Genomic DNA, 15,547 nt, shown 5'->3' on the forward strand with positions numbered 1-15,547 from the left:
GATGTCCGACCGGCCATGCGTGGGGCGGTGACCAGGCTGCAGCCCGCCTGATACTCACTTAAGCACCCTCAAGTCACTCTGCTCCCGTAATTGGAGTCTGCGTCGCGGTGCCGGGCGCCTTAAATCTTTGCCGTTGAATCAGACCCTCCCAAATACGAGTGTCGTGTGCCTACATGGGAGGCCCAGGGGTGCAGGAGAGGGGGTGGGGGGTTTCACCAAGTCCTCTCGTGCTCCCTGCACCAACCCAGCTCCCACTTGAGACCCAGACCAACCGCGTTTGCCGCGCTTTGGTCAGAAGTTGTTAAATTATCGGATCCACAGCGCAGTCTGTCCGCCTCTGTCTTGGGGTCTCCAAGGAGGTAATAAAACAAGCAGAAGAGGTCTGTTCTGATCTCTCTGAAGAAGTCATTTTGTGTTGGGAGGGTTGAGAGAGGAGACAAAGCTCGCGGTCCACGAGCATGTCTGTACCACGCAACAGTCGCCACGGGAAGCCGGTCCGTATGCTTGGCCCCCACCTGTCCTGCCGGCCTCCATGCAGCATTTCTCCACGTGGAGACTCCGGGCTGGTGCGCCGCCCCCGACGTGCGGGAAGAAGGAAACCGCCAACAGGCAGACCGCAGCCGGGGTGACGCCCCAGCGACGGGTGAGCGGCCAGGGTCATAACGGGGTTTTGACCTTGCAAAGCTGGTCGTATTTACATGGACTCTTTCTGGGTTAAGCGGTTTATCTACGGAGAAGAAAGGATGACCTGATGCTTCTGATCTTGTCAATTCCATGGAAATCCAAGGTGCGGGAGGGTCAGAGGCACCTGTCATATCCCACAGCGACCTCCAAAGTACAGGCCACGGGACCAATGGCCGGAGGAGGGGGCACAGGTCCAGGTCCCGGTGGCAGCGGGGCGGACACACAGGGCGTAGGCTGTGGGGCCCTCAGACCGGGCTGGGGTGCGGGTTCCAGGCGCCTTCCTCCCCAGGCAGGACCCTCACCTCACCGCGAGCCTGGCAGCGGGGCTGGCGAGGGTCTGTGGCTCAGAGCGGACACATTTTACTCCCTGGAACAGGCCAGCCATGGGTCCCGGAGGAGCCCTGAAGAGACCCCTTTCCCATTAAAATTCATTTTTCTTGGAAAACATCAACATCCCCCAGAGAGGGAAATCAACTGGTCATGCAAGGCTGGATGTAAGTGTTGATCGAAGACTCTGGCCCACGCCTGGAGACCTCCAGAAAGAGGAGTTTTGCTTGGGCGGAACAGGGAGAGCATGGGGCAGGCGGGGAAGCCCCCAGCAGGGCCCGGCCTCCAGGAGGTGGGGCTGGGGAGTAGCACGGGCTCCGGGGGCTGCGGCGTGGCGCAGGGGCGCAGGCGGCGGCAGAGGGCTGCCCAGACAAGAAGCCCGGAGGGCCTCCACCCCTGGCCCCCCCATCGCCGACCCTGGGAACAGCGGGCCCCTGAGCGTCCTGGGGCCTCCCGCAGATGAAGGGCGGGAGACGGTCCTCCGAAGGGCTAGCGGGGCAAAGAGGCTGAGGCTGAATCGACTTTTCTAGGGGCCAGAGGCAGAGCTCAGGAGTCCGAGGGGCGCGCACGAGACTACAGCGTGAAGCCTCATGGGGACCAGGGACCGGAGCAGCCCCGGTGCAGCCACGCCAGCCATAGCGCCTGTGCCTGCAGGACACGACCCGGGGAGCCGAGTCACGTCAGCCTTCGGTCGAGCGCCCGAGTTCCTGCACCCTGAGCCCCTACCCACGCGCTCTCTCTCGTCCTGAGGTCGGAACAGCTCTGAGCAAATGGGGCAGCAGCCCCTCTCCTCCCCCGCCCAGCAAGGAGGCCTCTGCCATCCTGCTCTGACCCCGAGGACACGGCTGCCCAGCACAGGGTTTTCTCGGCTCAGCAAAAGGCCCAGAGAGGCGGCCGCGCACAGCACCCCATCAAAGGGACTTTTCTGGCAAACCTTCAAGTCAGGCCACTGGGTCCCCTAGGCAGAGGCGTCCCGTCCGAGGGTACAAGGAGGAGAAAAACGGCCGAGCCCGGCGGCAGGCCCGGGGGCAGCTGAGGGGTGCTCCGGGTGTGCTTCTCTGACCTGGAAGGCTGGGTGTCACACCCCACACGGCGTGCGCCCAGCGCTGCGCTCAGAAACAACTCCCCTTCCTGCACCGACTTCAGACACATCCCAGTTTGGGGACGGCTTATTCTTAAATAAACTTCGAGATGATTGTAGATTCAGGTGCAGCCACGTGAACGAATACAGAGAGATCCCACGTACCCTCGGTGCAGTTCCCACCACGGAAGCATCTTGAGAAACTAAGAATCATGACCAGGACACTGATTTTGGAAATGTCAGGTTACGGAACACCCTCTCTCCACGAGGATCCCTCCTGCTGCCTTTTAAACCCAACCTTTATCCCCTCCTTAGCCCCTGGCAACCACAAATCTGCTCTCCATTTCTATAATTTTGTCATTTCAAGAAGGTTATAGAAACGAAATCGTATAGTATGTGACCTTTTGGAATCACCTTTTTTCACTCAGCGTAATTCTGGAGATCCATCCAAGTTGTGTGTGTAGAGTTCATGTTCGTTCGTGTTTACTGCTGTGTACGTAGCACTCGTAGTGTGGTCACGTTATCCACTCACCCACTGAAGGACACCTGGGCTGCTTCCAGTTTTAGGTTATTACGGACAAGGATGCCATAAACATTCATGGGCAGACTGTTGTGTGAACATAAGTCTTCATTTCTCTGATACAAATGCCTAGACGTACAACTGCTGGATCGTACACAGTTGAATGTTTAGTCACTTAAGAAACTGCAAACTGCTTTCCAGAGGGGCCGCACCACCTGACAGCCCTGCCCCCAGCACGTGAGGGATCTGGTCTGTCTGCATCCTCGTCAGCATTTGGGGTTGCTGTTTTTGATTTTAGCCATCCCGGTAGGTGGCATCTCATTGTGGTTTTATTTTTTTAATGAGGTATAGTTGATTTACAATGTTGTGTTAGTTTCTGCTGTACAGCAAAGTGACTCAGTTATACATATATATATATATACATTCTTTTTTTATATTCTTTTTCATTATGGTTTATCTAAAGATATTGAATATAGTTCCCTGTGCTATATAGTAGGACTTTTCTGTTTATCCATTCTATATATAAGAGTTTGCATCTGCTAATCCCTAACTCCCAATCCATCCCTCCCCCACCCACTTCCCCCTTGGCAACCACAAGTCTGTTTTCTATGTCAGTGAGTCTGTTTCTGTTTTGTAGATAGGTTCACTTGTGTCATATTTTAGATTCCACATATAAGTAATATCATATGGTATTTGTCTTTCTCTTTCTGACTTACTTCACTTAGTATGGTAATCTCTAGTTGCATCCATGTTGCTGCAAATGGCATTATTTCATTCTTTTTTATGGCTGAGTAGTATTCCACTGTTTATATGTACCCCATCTTCTTTATCCGTTATCTGTTGATGGACATTTAGGTTGTTTCCATGTCTTGGCTATTGTGAATAGTGCTGCTATGAACACAGAGGTGCAGGTATCTTTTTGAATTATAGTTTTGTCCGGATATATGCCCAGGAGTGGGATTGCTGGATCATATGGTAGCTCTGTTTTTAGTTTTCTGAGGAACCTCCGTACTGTTTTCCATAGTGGCTACACTAATTTACATTCCCACCAACAGTGTGGGAGGGTTCCTTTTCTCTCCACACCCTCTCCAGCATTTGTCATCTGCAGACCTTTTAATTACGGCCATTCTGACCCGTATGAGGTGATGCCTCACTGTAGTTTTGATCTGCATTTCTCTAATAATTAGCGACGTTGAGCATCTTTTCATGTGCCTGTCGGCCACCTGTATGTCTTCTTTGGAGGAATGTCTATTCAGGTCTTTTGCCCATTTGTTGTGGTTGTTGTTTTTGTTTTTATTGGGCTACAGGGGATGGTCGGGAAATGCCCCTGCCAGCTGTGCCCCACTAGGGAAGCGTCCATCTCCTCTCCCTGGAGGAGCTTCGGAGCTTTTCTCTTTGTCCTGGAGCTGCGGCTCTTGCTGGCAGCAGCCTCCTCGGGTTCACTGCTGCGGGGCTTCCCCTTGGAAGGGAATTCCCTCTTTTTCTCGGGGACCCTCTGGTGTCCTGACTCTTCAGGGTCCCTCTCTGGTTCCTCTTTGGGGAAAGATTTCTTCCTGTTGGTGAGACTTCCACTCCAGCTGTCTCTTCAGGATCACTACTAACCAACTTCTCCTTGGGAAAAGATTTCTCTTTTCTGGGTTTGGAGGAGACAGACGGTCTTCCATTCCATTCCATTCTGGGAAGCTTCCATTCCATTCTCCTGAGGCGCTTCCTGGGGCTTTTGCTTTTGCTTCCTTTTGGGTCTTTCACTGTCCCCTTACATTCCTCCGGGGTCCTACTGCTGTTTTCTGAAGACGCCGGGGCCACCGCAGCCAGCCTTTTATTTTCCTTCTTCAAGCGTTTCTTCTCCTGTTCCTCCAGCTTCCTAGTAATCTCAGCAGCTGCTTCCTCTGCCTGAACCATTGCCTCCTTCATGACATCCAGATTATTTCGTGGAATCTCTCCAGTCTCATAGAAGGACGGCCGCTCCGCAACTTGTTCTCGAAGCTTCTCCCCAAATACACTGGTAGGTACCTCCGAGAAGCCATCAGTCCGTGAGGCAATACTGCACGTGTTTGCCAGGTATCGGGAGATGCGTTTTGCCCATTTTCCAATTGGGTTGTTTGTTTTTTTGCTATTGAGTTGTACGTGCCGTTTGTATATTCTGGAAACTAAGCCCTTGTCGCTCACGTCATTTGCAAACATTTTCTCCCATTCCATAGGTTGTCTTTTCCTTTTGCTTATGGTTTCCCTTCCTGTGCACAAGTCTGTAAGTTTGATCAGGTCCCATTTGCTTATTTTTGTTTTTATTTCTACTGCCTTGGGAGATTGACCTAAGAAAACATTGGTACGATTTATGTCTTACGGTGGTTTTCACTGGCATTTCCCTAACCACGATTGGTAACGTCTTTTCATGTTCTCATCTGCCATCTGTACATCCTCTTCAGTAAGACGTCTGTTGCTAGGCTGTTCTCGGCTGTTCTGCTGCTGGCCCTTTGGCCAGAGAGAGCAGGCTTTTCTTGGGGCTGTTTCTGTTTGTGCCTGTTGGTGTGTCTGACTTGGCTTCTTCAACTCCCAACGCCGGAATGTACGAGGCCAGGGAAACCCAGGGAGCTCTCTGCGCTGTATCTTCTTGGGTCTCGAGGACCCTAGCCGGATGCCTCCTTCATGCCCCCTTTCAGAGTCTCCTTATGTTTGCTTTAGACCCAATGTGCAGAGTTTTTCTTGTCTTGACAGGAGGAACAGGAGAAGCATGTCTGCTCCGTCTTCCTGGAGGCAGAAGGTCTGCCACAACTTTGTGAGCAAAGAAGGAAATCTTGGACTTGTATTTACGACTATTTCAGTTATAATTTAAATCACAAGCACGATTTGAAATTTTCCAGCTCAAGTCTCAGGATCGAAGACAGACATGATATTAAATGATTGTAGAAACCACCCACCTGTTTGAGGAAAGGGTCATCACCCCCGCACTTGAGTGAACGGCTCTTGGGGGAAAACACGTGCTGTATAAGGCGCTTTAATTTGGTCCAGGGAGGAAGGCTTACCTGACATTAACCCCTGGATGTCCCTCCTGAGACACAAGAACTGGCAGCAGCTATGACTTTATAAAGTGAACCACTGAGCGCTGTAAATGTCTTCCAGGTGGCAGCGCAAGAGTTTTGAAAACAACAGAACCGGGTTTATACACAGCTTTGCTTCTACCCATCACCTGCCCAATCACGTTTAAAAATGGAGGCGTGTGGGCTTCCCTGGTGGCGCAGTGGTTAAGAATCCTCCGGCCAGTGCAGGGGACGCGGGTTTGAGCCCTGGTCCGGGAAGATCCCACATGCTGCAGAGCAACTAAGCCCGTGCGCCACAACTACTGGGCCTGCGCTCTAGAGCCCACGAGCCACAACTACTGAGCCAGTGTGCTGCAACTACTGAGCTTGTGCTCTAGAGCCTGCGAGCCACAACTACTGAGCCCGCGCGCCTAGAGCCCGTGCTCCGCAACAAGAGAAACCACCAAAATGAGAAGCCTGCGCACCGCAACAAAGAGTAGCCCCCGCTCGCCGCAACTAGAGAAAGCCTGTGCGCAGCAACGAGGACCCAACACAGCCAAAAATAATAAATAAATAAAATAAATTTTAAAAATAAAATTAAATTAAAAAAATAAAATAAAAATGGAGACGTGTAACCACCAGATGTCCAGGAAAGACTCTCAGGATCACCAGCCAAAACCTGGTTCTTCAGATGAGGAAACTGGGGTTCAGAGGGAGCACGTCCCCCAAGGAGCGCCTGGTCCAGGCCTGCTGTCCCCACAACACATGGCACAGCGTGGCCTGGTGGATTCCCCTCAAGGCTTGTGGTCCTGAGGCAGCGGAGACAGAGCCCAGCAGGGTGACCTCAAGAGTGAGCCACATTAGCCGAGGCTGAAGGCTGCTCCGCTTCTGACTCAGAAAAGCTGAAAGGAAAAGCCTCAAAAGCAACACACTCTTCCCAAGTGGCTCACCTGCGCCCAGAACAATGCTCAGATATTTAAAGGAACACAAAGAATTCAGCCCCGACAATATAAAATCACAATGTCCGGCATTCAATCAAAAATGACCAGGCGTGCAAAGAAGGAGGGAAATAGGACCTAATGAGAGGGGGGAAAAAAAACAACTAATAGAAAGAAATGCAGATGTGAGGCAGATGTGAGAATTAGTAGACCAGGATGTTAAAACAGCCAGTACTGATAAAACCACAGCTCCAGAAGGTAGAGGAAACAGCAGCAGGTGAAGAAGACACATGGAGTAAATGCTGAAGGATCCAACTCAATAACACGGAGATAAAACACCGTGTCTGAGACGAGAAATGCGCTGGATGGTGTTAACAGCAGAATTACACATCGCAGGGGAAAGGGCTCGTGAACTTGACGGAGAGCAATGAAAGTTGTCTAAACCACAACAGTGATTGGAAACCTACTGCCATCGATGTAAAAAATGTCAACAACCTCTTCTTTAGTAGAATCTTTACATTATTCCTCTTCTTTTTGAAATTCTACCAACCACACAGAGTAAGGTTATATATGGCCCCCAATGGGATACCTTTTTTTGATTGAAGGACTTTCATTGATCACCCTATCACATCTTTACAGCACAAGAAAATGCATATAAATGGAAATTTAGATTTTTTACTGTGACCTTCAGCACTGAGGTTATACAAACTTATCTTTCAGGTTGAGTTATCATTGCAATTATTATGGCTGTATAACTGGTTCAAATAGCACAATTACAAATTCTGATAAATTATTAAATGTAAGAAGTAAAATTGTATTAGAAACACATCTCTGAGTAAGCTGGAGGGGGCTGGTGGTCTCAGTACTTTAGCTAAAGCTTTCCCTTCTCCCTGTGTTTGGTGCCCAAGAGCTGTCCGCCTGGGGAGGGGAGGGTCTGCCTGGCTTTGTAGAGCCGGTGGGGGGCGGGGGGAGATGAAGAGGGAGCCGCGGGCAGCCCACACCCCCCTCGGAAAGCCCTCTAAGTGTGCACAGTGGGTGCACGTCTTGCTGCTTGAAGACCACTGTCCCCACCACCGCACAACCAAACCAACGGGCCTTTGTGCATCCCAGGTGCTGCACAAAAGGCCCAGGATCCAGGCGCTCGGGGCCTGCCTGGTGCCTCACGTTCTCACACCGCCCTGGGGGCTGATCCTGGACAGTCCCAGAAAAGGTCCCAGGAGTTTCTGAAAGCCCAGGACGGGCTGCACACGAGGGGAAGGCCAGGTCCCCGCAAGGGGTGTCAGGGCTGCAAGGAAGCAAAGGAGGTTCTCGGGAAGCCTCTGCAGAATCCCTCCTGGCACCAGGAGTGCACATGACGGATGGGAGAACTGGCCTTGGAGAGGGCAGGGGCACACTGGGGAATGATGTCCACTCCTGGAGGGCCTGGTGGGCCTGGGGGGCAGCCGGCGAGATAGAAGGCGCCCCAGAGCCTCTCGCTGCACCTCGCGGCCTGAAGCTCGCATTCCCCCCCAAGTCCGGCTCACCCGGAAACTCGGGCCGGGGGACACCACCTCCCACTGGCACAGTGCCATCTGGTTCTCACCGCACTGGCTCACTGCACTCACTGCCTCAAATACGGAAAGGGTTTAAATGAAACCCTTTCATTCTTTCCATCTTTGTACTCACGTACAGCTTCTTTGGCTCTGAAACCTGCCAGCCACTGAACCGAGACGCAGGGTTCAAAGTGTGGTATCTGGGGTGTGTTTCCGCAAGCGTGTTAATGCCTGGGCCCAGTTGAGAGGAGTGGCTGGGTCTGGGGCTGCCGCTCAGCTCGGGACCCCCCAGGAAGCCTGGGCTGAGGATGGGACCCGGCCTCTGAGCCTGCGTCCCGGCTTGAGACCAGGACTGGAATGACCCAGGCAGGGCAGAGCCTCACTCATAGACACAGCCCTGGGGACTGCTGACATACAGGGTCGTTTCTGCTCACATGCGTGGCTGAGATGAATGGAAAACAGCTAATCTAAGTAAGTGATAGATAGATAGATAGATAGATGGGAAGGATAGATAGATAGATGAGAGACGGATAGATAGAGTGAGTGAGTGAGCAGACAGACAGACAGAATGATGGACCAAAGCAGCCTCCTTTGTCCTCCTTCCTGAAGACACTCTTCCTACAGCTCCTGAAGTTCAACAAGGTCTGGCTGAGGGTCTATCTGTTCTAAAAGAAATGTCTCATTACTGACGAATCAACATCAGGCATGCTGTTTCGCGCACGACCGGGGTACGGCCTGCCGTGTATCTGCCTGAGAGACACGTGGTCCCCCTGCCCAGAAGGGAAGGGTCTCATCACCACTGAGATGCCTTCACAAGCTAGCGGCCAGCTCCCAGGGCTGTGAGTCGCACAGAAGGCCTTGCTGACCCACGTGCCCTGCCCCAGCTGGTCCTATGCTGTGTGGAACGGCAGGGTCGAGGGCCACTGAGGCAGCTGGAGATGGAGGCAGACCTGGAGGATGCACACTCTACCAGGACTGGACCTTCTGAGGGTCTGAAAGAAGATGGGGAGGTGGCAGTGGGACAAGAACAGGCTGTGGTCAAAGGGGCAGGCTGGGCGGGCCAACACGGGTACCGTCACCCGTGTGATGAAGGGACACCACGATGGCCGGGGGAGGATGGCCCTTCTGCTGCCTGGGCGCCCACAGGGGGTCTACGCAGCCCCTACCTCACACTGCAGACAAAATAACACTTTCCCACGGGCTGCAGAAATGAACATGAGAGGTGAAACAGTCATCCTCTAGGGGAAGCCTAGTGGGGCTTCATGACCTTGGAGACGCACAGACTTCTCATCAGGACACGAACAGCACCGCCCATAAAGCAAACCTGGGTAGCGGGGACTGTATCAAGGACAAAGAAGAGGGACAAGGCAAACCACCGGCTCAGAGAAGACGTCTAAACACCCGCTCGCCGAGGACTGTCCAGAGCACGGGAAGAACTCTGACAACCAGCTAGACACAGACGGACCACCCGGGGGGAAGCGGGCAGAGATGTGAACAAGCACCTCACACCGCGGATGCCCAGAGGCCGTGGACAGGACGACGGGCTTGGCCTCGTGGTCACAGTGAGATGGCCACACGGTGAGTCCTCTCCCTCACCCAGACTCCCGTTCCCTCCATGGGAAAGTGCCAGTCAGAGGGCGGGGCGTCGCCCGGGGCACCCCGTGTCTTCCCCTCTTCAGGCCCCCAAGTTCTGCTCTGGCCACAGGTTAACGCCTGGCTCACTCTCCCGTACGGTTTAGAGGTATTTTCTGGTAGTAGAACAAGTTGCCTACCAGTTACTCTATAGCTGCCATTAGAGGAATTCAGGAGACCCTTTGTTCACGGAACACGGCTCAGAACTAGCGTTCTGCAACATAGTTTAGGGGAAATGCCATGCTGGTTGGTAAGGCGTGTTCTCTGTCAGAGGTGTGAGGAAGACGTGCGTGCGTCCGCAGATGCGTGGGGGGTGGGCGCGACCCTGAGCAATGGGCCAGGGCAGTCCTGACGGCAGCCCAGGGGGACCTGCTGCGCCAGTGCAGGCACAGAGGACAGCTCTGCCGAACCAGAGGCGTTTTACTCCTAAAATAGCTCTTTAGGGAAAAAAAGGAAACTTGCTCAGAATAGCATCTAAAACACCCAATTAACGATGCGCTCTCTCCGACAGCAGGAGTTTGAAAACAGGAAGCTGAGGTGTGTGCGGTGGGCAGGCTGCCTGGGAACCAGCATTGCACACAGACCGGGCGTTCCACGGCCCACCCAGCTCTCAGGAGGTGCTGTTGCTTCGTTCACTCCAGCAGCTGTTGAGCCAACTGCGATACACCCAGAAGGTCCTGGAACCTTGTGCTACGGACACAAACTCGCCTGCTTAGAATCTGCTCCAGAAATTCAGGTTTGGTTTTGTCTCTCTTGATTAACGAGTATATACTGTTTATCAGTAAAAAAATACACTTACAGTTACAAAGTACAGTCATTAGTGACATTTTTGTAGAAAACTGACATTGTTATTGTAAAGCCGAAAGTTTCAGCTCCCTGACATTTTATCCATGAAAACTATTTATTTGCTTATTTTTGTTTCTTAAATATAAGATTTCTTAGAACCATGACTATTCGTCCCAGCAAAACAGACTGTATTCACTTGGGGAAGAGGGTCGTGGTTAAGCTGTGGGCACCCAGCGTGGGAGGCAGATAACGTCCCGACACTGTCCACGTCATAATCCCGGATCCCGTGAACACATCACCTTCCACGGCAGAAGGGGTTTTGCCAGCGTGGTGAAGGTTAAGGACTCTGAGATGAGGAGATTGTCCGACCATCCCTGCGGCCGCAGCTAACCACATGAGTCCTAAAGGCAGAGAGCCTTTCCCAGCTGAGGTCAGGAGACCGACCTGAGGAAGACTAGGCCACGTTGCTGGCCCTGAGGTGGAGAAGGCAACCCCAGCCAGGGCGGACACGGCCTCCAGGGGCTCAGAGTGGCCTCAGGTCACACGGCACAAGAGGACAGGGACGTGGGTCCCAGGACAACAAGGAAGTGAATTCTACCAACAAACCGAGTGAGCAGGGAAGCGGCCCAGGACGCAGGGGAGCCACAGCAGCTGCACTCTGCTTGACGCCTGCCGCCCCCTCCGCCCCTCCCACCCCCCCACCCCCCCCACCCCCCCCCCCCGCCAAGGCCTCTGACCCAGATGACACTTACGCTGCTTTCCGCGCCTGGCTGTGGCGTCTGCTTGGGGGGCAACAGAGAATCAACACACACTAGTCCCCAAGGGGCTGAAGGGTGTCCACTTTCGGCAGAACCACCGGTGCACCAGGCCCGCGCCCTCTCTTCCTCGGTCCCCTGGTCACAAGGAAGTCCCCCCCCCCCCCCGAGGCCACCATGTGAGCAGGGAGGGAGCAGGCGGTGTGGCCGGGTGAGACTGTGGGCATTCGGGCCACGTCCTCCTGCAACTGCCCTGCATCCCCGGCCCCTCGGGCCGATGTCCCCGTGAGGACTGAGCACCACTGTGCACACCTAACCTGACGGCCTGGAGGGCTGGACGACACCGAGGTCACAGTGGGCAGCTCGGGCCACACGGCAACTCAGTGGCCATGTTACATGTCAGTCTCCACGGAGGCCCGGCAGCGGGCTGCACAGTTCCAGCAGCGAGAGGACCGAGTCCTCTCCACCACACTCCGAGGCTTCTGACCGAGCTGCCCTGAGAGCAGTTTGACATGGGCCTGGGAGAAATGTGGCAAATGTTTTTCTAACAGAAAAATAATTTCTTTAGTCTAAACATGTAACCTTACTAAGAAGAAGAAAACCCGATCTCATGAATAGCCAGGTGACTGAAAAAGATTTCGTGGTTCAGAAATAGGCCCTATGTTACATGCAAGAGTATAATACATTATATTCAACGACAAGGGGACGAGTATGAGTCATAAGTACCGGGATGATTAGCTGAAAGGAAATAAATCTACGGAATACTGACTTCCTAACATAAAATTCTAAATGGATTAAGAGAATTAAGGGTGAAAACTCAAGTCATTAATACTAGTGGGGAGAGTAGAAAGGAGCATTTCTCAAAGCTCTGGAGAGAGGATTCTCTAGGCTTAAAGAAGATAAAAGGAATTCACACAAGGAAAGATCAATAGATTCCACTGCATTAAAATTTCACATCTCTTTATTACCAGTGTGATGCAATTAAGACGCTAAGAACAAGCTGAAACGATATTTGCAGCGAACACAACAAAAGAGTGTCTTTACTACATTAGGAGACTGTGAAACTCAATGGCAACACTAAGTCACAAGATAAACAGGTAACTATCAAAAGAGATAATTTGCAAAAAAGGAAAGAAAAGTGATTTTAAAAACATATGAGAAAACTTCCTCTGCTTAAGATGTAGAAAATCATGAGAGAACGTTCCTCCCATCCTGAGAATAATCTACCAAATCATATCTTTCTTTGGGCCCAGAAAAATTCAGGTCCCAAGAGAACCAGACGGTGAGCAGCCCACCCAAGGGAACAGAGGCACCTGAGCCGCTTCACCTCTGGCAGAGATCAGGGGGAAGGAGAAATGAGCTCCAATTTCAACATGTTTCCAAGGGCTGAGTGTGGGTTGGCACATTCCAGGGGGCCTGGAATTGCTGGAGCCCAAATCTGAGGAGGGCTGAGGGCAGGACAGAGGCTGGAGGGCTTCCGCTCCCCCCGCACCCTGACCCCGTGGTGCAGGATGCAGGAGCAGGTGGCTGCCGCTGGGAGGGAACCAGACACTCCCCAATTCCAGGCCCCTCTTCCAGGCAGAGCAGAAGCCTTAAGCCATTAGGAGGAGAGCAGCAAACCCGCTTGTCCTCAGGGTCACGGGGAGAGGGGGAGAGGAAAGCCCCTCTTTCCCTTCTGCCCGGGAACTAGGAGAAGACCCCTGCCTCTAGGGTAAGAGTGGAAGCCAAAAACACCTGCTCCTGGGGAAGGAGAGGGAGGCCCTGGGGTTCAGGATCCTGCAGTGATACAAAGCAGAGCCCGGCGGCTGGGGGAAGGGGTGGGAAGGCTGAGAAGACCCACCTCAAGTTCAGGCACATGGGCCTTGATTCCTCTAAGGCTGGACCAGAAGAATGAAGACCCCCTTCCGCCAAACAAGCTTGCACTGGGTACAAGCAACAGCAGTCCAGTGCTGGGGAGGGGCCAGGGTGCAGAAAGAGACCCTTCTACGGTGTAGGTGTGCAGAGCGCCAAAAGCTAAGCGTGGAGTGGGAACACAGAGTAACCCCTCCAACCCCCGGGCACCACACTGCACACAGCACGAGGCCACCACCGCTGGAGGGCACCAACCGAAACAACACACCCCGACCCACACTGCTCCTGCCTGGGTTGCCTCAAACCCACACCCTAACCCAAGAAGAGACACGCCCGTTTCTGGGCAGGATATTTTTTCCCTCAGCCCCCACTGTTCTTCCACAGACAATGTCTGACATTTAATAAAAAATTATGAGACTCAGAAAAAAGCAAGGAAAACAACCCACTGTCAACAAATAAAGCACTCAATAGAACTAGATTCAGAGATGCTAAGTTGTTGCCACTGCCAGACAGAAAATTTAAGTAACTCCAATTCTTATGTTGAAGCATCTAGTGGAAAAGGTGGACAACGTGGATGAAAAGATGGAGAATTACAGCAGAGAAATGGAAACTATAAGAAAGGCTCAAATGGACACATAAGTAATAATAAACATGCTTTCGGAGGTGACAGATTCTTTGACTGGCTCATCAGTGGAATTGACAGCACTGAGGAAAAAACTCAGTGAACAGGAAGATGGGCCAATGGAAAGTATCCAGTATGAAAACACAGAAAGAAAAAATAAAACAAAACAGTCTCTAAAACCATCAGGCAATAGCAAGCAGCCTAACATATAGACAGGTGGGGTCACAGAGTAAACAGGGGCAGAGAACAGGTGAAAAAGATGTATAAAGAAACAAATGACAGAGGACTGTTCAAAATTAATAAAACATGGGACTTCCCTGGTGGAGTGTTGGTTAAGAATCTGCCTGCCAATGCAGGGGACACGGGTTCAAGCCCTGGTCCAGGAAGATCCCATGTGCCACGGTGCAACTAAGCCTGTGCGCCACAACTACAGAGCCTGTGCTCTAGAGCCCACGAGCCACAACTACTGAGCCCGTGAGCCACAACTACTGAGCCCGTGAGCCACAACTACTGAGCCTGTGCTCTAGAGCCCACGAGCCACAACTACTGAGCCCGTGAGCCACAACTACTGAGCCCGAGCGCCTAGGGCCCATGTTTCACAACAAGAGAAGCCACCACAATGAGAAGCCCATGCACCGCAACGAAGAGTAGCCCCCGCTCGCCGCAACTAGAGAAAGCCTGCGCGCAGCAGCAAAGACCCAGCGCAGTCAAAAATAAAATAAATAAATTTTTTAAAAACCCCAAAAGCAAACAACACGAAACAGAAAATAATAAGTCCTGGTGAAGAGGTGGATAAATCGGAGCCCCTGTGTACTGTTGGTGGGAATGTAAACTGGTCCAGCTGCTTTGGCCAACAGTCTGGCAGTTCCCCACACAGTAGGATGCACCACCCACCAACAGCAGAACGTGTAGCGCTTTCAAGTGCACACAAAGCGTTCACCCAGACAATCTCTATACGGGGCAATAAAACAAATCGCAACAAAGCTAAAATAACTGAAATGATTCAAAGTAGGTTCTCCAGCCCCAAAGAAATTGAACTAGAAATATATAACACAAAGATACCAAGGAAAAATGGAAATACTTGGAAATTTTAAAAACACACTTCTAAATAACCCATAGGTGAAAGAAGAAATTAGAAGGAAATTAGAGACATATTTTGAACTGAATGAAAATAAAAGCATGATATATCAAAACATTTTGGACACAACTGAAGTGGTAAGAGAGAAAAATTATGACAGTAAATGCTTGTATTAGAAAATAATAACCATCTCCAATCATAGTCTAATCCTAGTGTAAACTTCCATTTTAAAAACATAGAAAAATTACAATAAAGTAAATGCAAAGTAAGCAGAATAGAAATAATAACGATGTTAGTAGGAATCAATAAATTTGAAGACAGATACACAAGAGAAAAAATTAATGAAAGGGTTTTTGAAAATAATAATACTGACCAATGTCTGCAAAGACTGATCAGGAGAAAAAGACAGAGAGAAGACCACTGCACACCTATTGGAATGGCTAAAACAAGGAGCCTGCCCACACCAAGCGTTGGCGAGGGTGAGGGAGACCGGGACCTCTCAGACATGCTGGTGGGAATGCAAATGGTTCAACCACTTTGGAAAACACTTTGGTAGTTTCTTAAAAAGTTAAACACACACCTACAATATCATCCAGTCTGGGTGTCTGCCCAAGGGGAGTGGAAGCATGTGTCTGTACAGAGATTTGCACAGGAATGCTCCTAGTAGCTTCCTTTGTAATAGAAAAACGTGGAAGCAACCCAAAATCCAGGCGCCAAACTAGGG

The 15,547-nt window shown here is 51.5% G+C and overlaps 1 protein-coding gene and 1 pseudogene across 35 annotated transcripts in view; both read right to left on the bottom strand.

Annotated features, from left to right (window-relative positions):
* Positions 1-15,547, bottom strand: part of JAKMIP3 (Janus kinase and microtubule interacting protein 3) — a 104,260-nt gene that overhangs the window by 61,314 nt on the left and 27,399 nt on the right. The window lies entirely within an intron of this gene.
* On the bottom strand, positions 1,948-4,609 carry LOC132593664 (nucleolar protein 56 pseudogene; annotated as a pseudogene).

The sequence above is a fragment of the Globicephala melas genome, chromosome 16 (assembly GCF_963455315.2).
Source record: "Globicephala melas chromosome 16, mGloMel1.2, whole genome shotgun sequence".
Lineage (NCBI taxonomy): Eukaryota > Metazoa > Chordata > Mammalia > Artiodactyla > Delphinidae > Globicephala > Globicephala melas.